Source organism: Saccostrea echinata, unplaced genomic scaffold (assembly GCF_033153115.1).
Source record: "Saccostrea echinata isolate AGI-Se365-2 ecotype Australia unplaced genomic scaffold, CSIRO_AGI_Sech_v1 ptg000018l, whole genome shotgun sequence".
In the NCBI taxonomy this organism is placed as follows: domain Eukaryota; kingdom Metazoa; phylum Mollusca; class Bivalvia; order Ostreida; family Ostreidae; genus Saccostrea; species Saccostrea echinata.
Genome location: NW_026889767.1, coordinates 2,410,420 through 2,418,890, shown reverse-complemented (window position 1 = coordinate 2,418,890; position 8,471 = coordinate 2,410,420). Strand labels below are relative to the sequence as shown.

The following is an 8,471-nucleotide window of genomic DNA, read 5'->3' as shown; positions in this document are numbered from 1 at the left end:
AGTGACATAGAATAGTCAAATAATTTGTAATTAACATTAAGAAACAAATTTTGTAATCCTTTTTAAGCTACATGTATATGCAAATTACATGTTATTCAAAGAGACCATATCAGAAAAGGAAAATAATTAATACTGCGTTTATTTTTAAATTAAGAAATTACAAATAATATATTGTTGTATAGTGTAAATTCCGAATTAGAGTTGTAGTGCTTACGTAAGGTACACATTAAATCTTCAAAATTTCCCAAGCAGCCTGATGTACATGTTCCATTGACTGCAAAGCAGGTATTGTTGTGACAATATTTGCTGCATGCATGTTCACAATATTGTCCGAAATGAAATGGATCACAAACTAATAAATACAAATGAACAAGTGATTGAATATCATAAGCCTAAAATACCGATCCTAGACAACATCCAAATGTGTGTTCACAAGTGTAATCTAAATTTGTCTTACCATATTTTTGATAAACAAATAAAAATCAGACGCTACTCGTACATTATGCTCTCATAATAAAAAAAGTAACTGAGATAAGAACACACATCACACCTACACATGTGTATACGCTTAATGCATGTGTATTGTATTTTAGTAACTCTTGGTTAAACTTGGTTTAATATCCATAAATATTTTAAATATGCACCAACCGTCACAACCGTCACCTTGCCAACCATCCATACATTTACACTGGCCAGAATGTTGATCACAGTCAGAGACACAGCCTTTGCTACAATTTATATTGCAGAACGAACCATATCTTCCCTCAACACATCCACTATCACAATATCCACTGATTCTGTTACAATCAAAGGCACATGTTTCACATCCCTTCTCACATTTATCACCATAAGATTTTCCAGTGCATCCCAAGATACAGGTTCCATTATCAAAGCATGTACCACCACTGCAGTTTTTGTTACATTCCGATTTACAAAATGTTCCAAAATGATAAGAATCACAAGCTGTCAAAATGAATAGAAAATTCAAGATACATGCATATTTGTTAAAAAGACTGCTCAAAAGATAAAGAACATAATTAACATACACTGAATAAGCAAACTTAAAATCATACATTTGCACAATCTGTGTTCTTGTCATATATCTGATTAAAATAACTTTTAGCGATGAAAAGTGGCATATTCATTGCACAATTTTAAGGTGAAAAAGTAACAATCTTACGATTTAGTATGTCTGCACATGAAATGAGCACGATAACAAAGAATAGAATGTCATTTAAACTTACATTCACATTTTACTCCACTAAAATTAGGTTTGCAACTGTTAATACAGTGCCCGTTTTCAGAGAAACATCCACCAGCATTGCAATTTCTACTGCAGGATTGATTGCAGAATTTGCCCCAATATCCCTCAGAACAACTTTCTGCACAAAATCCAGAGTCTCGAAAACACAAATCTTCATTACAGTATTGAGAACATGAGTTGTCACAGGTAGGTCCCCATAAATTGCTTTCAAAACATTTAGTGCAGTATCCAAAGGTATTACACATTCCATCCATACAATTTACGCTGCAACCTACAATTTTTTTCCACTTAGTTCATAGCATGTACTTGTATGTGGGATATTGGACTTATTTACTCTAAAAGCTTGAAGATATTTTAAATTAATGACCTTCCAATCTTTAAAATTAAAACTGGGAAAATATTAAATCAATCCCATTTTATGAAATCTGGTAATGATGTTTATTTGCTGTTTTTCACAAAGTCCATCCTTCAAAATCACTGTATACTCAGTGAAACAATTTAATGTAGTCGTGGTTTATATCATCAGCGGGGACCGTGGCGATTTGTACTGACTGTATTTGTCCGATATTTCTGATAAAATTGTACTTTAGAAGCAATGAATCATAAATTTTGAAAAAAAAAAAAACTTGTCATCGGGTTGATATACTTCTATCTAAAAGCATCTGAATAAGGTTTTAAATGTCATTTTAGGGAAACAAAATAGAGATAAATATTATAATGAAATATGGAGATAACAAACAGTATTTTTGCTGAAAGTCCATTGAAAACAAATACAAATCGGGAACATAGCAAACATGGACCTCCAATCACATCAGAAGAAGGATCAGATGCAATAGAAGAGTAAACACCACCTGTCGACCGGTCAAACCCACCGTGTGCTCCTTGTCATTATCGGGTAAACGGAAATATCCGTCGACAATTCAGTGTGTAAATACTTAGTAACGGCCTAACAATAAGTAAGGAAAACGTCATTCAGCATTTGACCTGGAGACAGAATGCATTGGCTGACCATGGTCATGATATCGATAATGGAACATGCGAAATGATGACTTCAAATGACACCATTGATATCCTAGTTTCATCAACTTGTTGGTTAATAGCTTGCCTCGTTTCAAAAGATGATCGTACGTAGAGAATGCTATTGCGTATCGAATCAACTGTGTGACATAAATCCCATGAATGCATATATAAAAAGGTTATTTAATTGAAGGTGCATCCATTTACATAACGGGTTAATGCAATTTTCTCTATCTTGCAATCATGAAAATGAAATCTTAGGTTATGAAAATGATGATGAAATACTTTTAAGTGGTACCTTTTCTGATCTGAATCTCCTTGAGAAGTATAACCCTTCTTTCAATGACCGATTTTGAAAGTCGGCAGTTCTCATTAAAATATTTAATTAAATTAATTTTCAAATTGAAACAGAATTGGTTTTGTGATTAGGATTTGTTCAAAAAGTAGGACATAAACTTTACTTCCTAAACACTACAAATTATTAATTCTATAATCATTTAAGTAGGTTGAAACTACCAAGGTACAGGGACTGCACTTCGAAAATATTAGTGTTAGCAGTAGAGTGCGGAGGGTACTCGTGAATCTTTCAATGAAGGAATTGATACACCTTCGCCGATTTTTTTTCCTGCTACATATTATTGAAATACCTGAATAAAGCAAACGGTTGAGGGAAATAGACTTCTTAGCTTTAAGCATTAGTCAAATACTTAAAATCTGAATAAAGCAGCAACAGTAATTATTTTGTTGAGAGAAGTGGCAAACAACTGTGGTGGATAACGTGCCGAGAGACAGAAGTACCAGTAAATTTACTTATCTTGTCATTGGTAATTTGCAAAATTATTTTGTTAAAAAACATTCTGATTGTACACACAAGTACTCTAAAGTTGACATTAAAAAGATGCTTGAGTTCCTGATTGACAATATCTATGTGGTTTTTGGAGACCAGGTCTTCCAACAATCTGTTGGAATTCCAATGGATACCAATTGCGCCCGGTTGTTGTAAGACCTATACTTTTGTATTCATATGAAGCAAAATTTATTCAAAATCATGTACATGAGAAAAAGAAATCTCTTGCTGTGGCCTTCAACTCGACATTTAAATATATCGACTTAATAGTTATTTCCATTTATATGTCGACATGATATATCCCAGTGACCTTGAAATAAAAGATACCACAGAGTCTGACACATCTGTTTCATATTTGGATATTTTACTAGAAAAAGACGTTAGTGGTAATCTAACAACAAAGCTTTATGATAAACTTGATTTCTTTAACTTTTCAATCGTCAACTTCCCTTACTTATGCAGCAATATACCCTTATCAACTGCAAATAGGGTGTATATCTCTAGGTTGATTAGATACGCAAGAATGCTGTTGCGTATCTAATCAACTTAGAGATATACACCCCATTTGCAGTATGATCTACGTATGAACAATTTCTAAAACGAGGTAAGTTATTAACAAACACGTTGATGAAACAAGAATATCGACAGTCTTGATTAAAGTCTTCATTTCGTAAGTTCTAAGATCGATACAATTAATTGTCAGCAAATGCATTCTATCGTAATTTTTTTTTTTGTTTGTGTATTGTTTAACGTCCCTCTCGAGGATTTTTTTCACTCATATGGAGACGCCACCACTTGCCGGTGGAGAGCTGCAAATTTTGACCTATACTCGGCACTTATGGCCATTGAGCAGTGAGGGATCTTTTTCGTGCTAGCACCTACTGCGACACGGGACCTCGGTTTATACGGTCTCATCCGAAGGACCGGTCTCCACGTCCCACAGTGGGATTCGAACCCGCGACGTAAGAATCAACTCCTTACTCCGCGACTCTAGAGCGAATGCTCTATCCACTGCACCACACGGGCGACTCTATCATTAAGTCATATGCTGACTGACGTTTTTCATACTAATCTAATTGTTAGGCCATTATTTACATACTGAATTGTCAACAGATTTTTACCGATCACGACAAGGTGCACACGGCGGGTATGACCGGTCGGCAGGAGATGCTCACTCCTCCATGGCACCTGATCCCACCTCTGTTTTTGGAGGTCCGTGTTTGCTCTGTTCCCAATTTGTATTATTTTAATGAACTTTGAGATTAAATACTTTTAGTTATCTCCATATTTCATTTCAGTACCTAAAAAATTTGATTACGGGAGATACAAGAGATGTTTTAATTATACATGTACATTATAAAGTGGTCAACAAAAATCTGACTCAACTAAGTGTAACATCTGAAAGAAGTCCTACTACCAAAAACCATCTCAGTCGCGTTGCACGTTGCATGTAACAAAATCTACATATATGTATAAGATACTTATCAGTTCAAGCATTAAGGGACCTTATTCGTGCCGGAGATATGTGACATCGTTTTATACAGTCTCATACGAACGACAGGTCCCCACCTTTCGCGAACCTGTTGGGTCCGTGCTTCGTAGGATTCGAACCCGCGAAGAAAGGATTAACTCCTGACTCCGAGACTCTAAAGCAAAAGCTTCAAACATTGCGTCACTTGGGCAATGAAAATTGGAGAAAAAATTATAATAAATGTGGAATTTTAATATCTGTATTTAAATATCTATAATAAATACAGCACTTTACAGGCTTCGTTTTTTATACAGTATTTAAAAGATGTAAATCCCCATATTTGAACAATCATATTCTACTTTCGAAGATGTTATTGAAACAATTCTCTTCAGAAAAGGCCAAGGTAACTTCATTTGTTTCCTTTGAAGACAAATCTTTTTTTTAAGAGATAAACTTTATTTTATGCATACTGTAAATTCCTTATTTTACGCGAGTACTTAATATCGCGAAAGGACTCTTAGACGCCAAATCGCGAGAATAATAATTCGCGAATAGACGGTTTACAATGAGATTTAACATTAATTTCAACACCATAAAAATAAAAGCGAGTAATTTTATTTCGCAAGTGGTGCTCCTCGCGTAATTACGCGTTAATTAATTCCTCGCGTATATTTAGGAATCTACAGTATGATACAATGTCTGTATAAACTGTTTGTAATGTAAATGTAATTAAAATAAAGACCTTTTAAAGATGTACTTAATAAATGCAGAATGGTTATAAAGAGATTGTCTAGATAGGGAAAATTGCTTACTTTTCAAGAAATCCCAAACAACAACAACAAAATTAAAAATAATATTATAATTAAATACATTTAATTGCAAGTTTACATTAAAACTAAAGGCCTTTATTCTATTGATAAACTGTAAAAATATCGAAAAGGTTCAGGTTACGTTTATATTGCACATGACATCTTAAAACAAAATATAAGCATTATAAAAGTGACATATTTACATTTCTCGAGTACGGAAAAATAATGCTGTAACATGTATGCTAATTGAGCGAAATAGATATATCTACATAAGGTTTTTGCTATCATCCATGCAAAAATAATGTTTATTCCTTGTTTCATAATATACCTTACTGTATGCCGGTTATGACTTTTTAATGTATATAAAACTACCTGTATGTTCACCGAGTATGATATTAAGGTACTAATAAATCATATATGACGTCATCACGCAATGTTGGGAAAAAGAGCATATGAGCAATTTATATCATTGTTTGTTCATGTTTACAGGAATGCTAAAACTTTTAAATATAACGCAGTTTAGTAAGGGTGCCAAATAGAAATATCGGCGAATTTTTTAAGATAGAAAAAAAATAATCTTTACAAGGATTGGGGATTCTTTTTAGGTCTTTACTATTATCGGACAAATGTAATGTGGTTCAAAACTACATTTTGCAGACAGAGTTCTTATTTAATCTTCTCAGATGATGTGGCAGTCATGTGATTATAGCAAATACACCTGCAGTATTGTGGTCATCTATAAATTCCGATATTGCAATGGCATAACCAAGTTAAAAATCTAAGTTTAATTTATAATTATTTTCAATACTCTTTGTAGTTTGTGAAAGTGCTGCGAATCTATATAGATTCTTCTATCTGATTGCAAATAACATTCATTAGACCGCATGTTGAATATTTTGCTGGTAAACTACATTAAATATAAATATAATTAATTGTAAGAATTCATTAGGTTCGCAGCTCTTTTAAAATATTCTTATACTTCTTGAGTTTATGTGTAAAAGCTTGTCATGATCCATTAATATTGAGCGTATACCCTTGCAATATATCAATTTGTTAAGCCCTTTCTATTTCCCTTCAATGTTTGTTTGTTTGTTTTTTGTTTAACGTCCCTATCGAGGATTTTCACTCATGTGGAGACGCCACCACTTGCCGGTGGAGAGCTGCAAATTTTGTTCGCATTTATGGTCATTGAGCAGTGAGGGATCTTTTTCGTGCCAGCACCTACTGAGACACGGGACCTCGGTTTATACGGTCTCATCCGAAGGACCGGTCTACACGTCCCACAGTGGGATTCGAACCCGCGACGTAAGGATCAACTCCTTACTTTGCGACTCTAGAGCAGACACTCTAACCACTGCGCCAAGAGGGCGACAAAAAAATACTTTTCAATGATTCTGCATACAAATATACGGAAATATCACTTGTCTAGGGAATGTACGGAAAGTATATGAATAAAATCATACAATGGACATCGCATCCAATTTAATGGTCTCTCATATATCTGCAAATAATATTTTATTTTATTACAAAATACATTTTTTCAATGTATAAAATATAGCTTGATCCGCCTCTCACTGCATACAAACTGTGTCAAATTTTCACGATATGACGTCACATTGACAAGTGCATTGCGATCAGTGAATTGTTTATATTTTGCTTTGTTGGATTTAACCAACAACAAAAATGAATGCAACGAAAAGTATTGATGTAGTTTAAAGCTATCCAACAGTTTAATTAGTTAATCATTTTATTTTCTGTTAATTTGAAGAACTGATATTTTTCTGTGGTGTCATAGTAAATAAATAAGGCCCCGCCTCCGTTTTGTAGCTTAAACTGTGCTGCGAAGATTGTGAAGTAAACACAAATTGTCAAAAGGATATACAAGTAATGATGGTTTAAATCTTGTTTACCACATGCTATGAGACTTGGATGTAGTTAATGCTGAAGTAGTATCTCATTTTTACTAGATGCCGTTGAAAATTAACATGTCATATTTACCGTATATTTCTATTTCGCAAATTTCCAAAACAGGCCCTGTTGATCCTTTATCTTCAGGAGCATGATATGTAGTTTCAACAATAACGTATCTTGCTGTTTGTTTACAAATAATAGTCACATTATTTGGGGGTATTGCATCATAAGATGTCTCGTCAGTAAAACATCTCACTCTTTTGCTGGTACTTGTATCAGAAACAGAAGAATTAGACACATCTAGATAAAACTCTCTTGAGCGAACTGGTCTCCACTTACGAGTACCTGTAAAGTAAAAACTAACTAAGTATAATGCATTTTTAAAAGGATAGTCACTTTTAAAAACAAATAACTGCATACTAAGAAAATTTAGATGAAAAAAAAAAAATACACGTAGAAATAAAGTATCATATATTGATGTGAAGATTTATGATGGATTTATTTGGAAGCATCATGCAAGTTTCCTCATCTTATTTATATTTTAATGGTTCTTATTTTGTCGTTACATAATTCAAAGTAGCTAAGATATAAAATAAAAAAAAATTGTTGTTTTATTCCTGCAAAAATAAGCGTTATATTTTTGTAAGTCAGTCCTTTGTTTTAGTATATTTGATCGGATATTACATGTTCACGCATTTTGTACAATATCAAACGTAAATCCCTACGTAAATAAGAGATTATAGAACCAAAAGGAGAGGGGAAAAAATAAAAGACGTCAGATATTTAACTGCTAGACGAACACCAAAGAAAAAGGATAAATATAAATACGTTGTAGTTAAATTATATTTTCATTTAATTATATCAAATAATTATAAATAAAGTGCATGTAATAAAAGACAATTGTTGTATCTTGATCTGTCAATTTGACCTACCTTCATCCCTGAAAAATATCCTTATATTGTTGAGTCTGTATAAATTCCTTAAATCCACCTGAAACCAGGCTAATGTTTTATTTAGTGATGTGTGTGCACAGAAGAATTCAAGTTGTTTTGTTTCTCCATCAATAGCCAGAGAAGCATTTAATTTATGATATGTTGAACTCTGTGAAACATTTGTTGTCTCTCTTCTACTCAAATTTTCTGCAATGGATTG

At 33.3% G+C, this 8,471-nt stretch overlaps 1 protein-coding gene across 1 annotated transcript in view; it reads right to left on the bottom strand.

Annotated features, from left to right (window-relative positions):
* LOC133189389 (receptor-type tyrosine-protein phosphatase kappa-like) overlaps positions 1–8,471 on the bottom strand; it is a 326,872-nt gene that overhangs the window by 201,891 nt on the left and 116,510 nt on the right. The gene's annotated exons all lie outside the window — the stretch shown is intronic.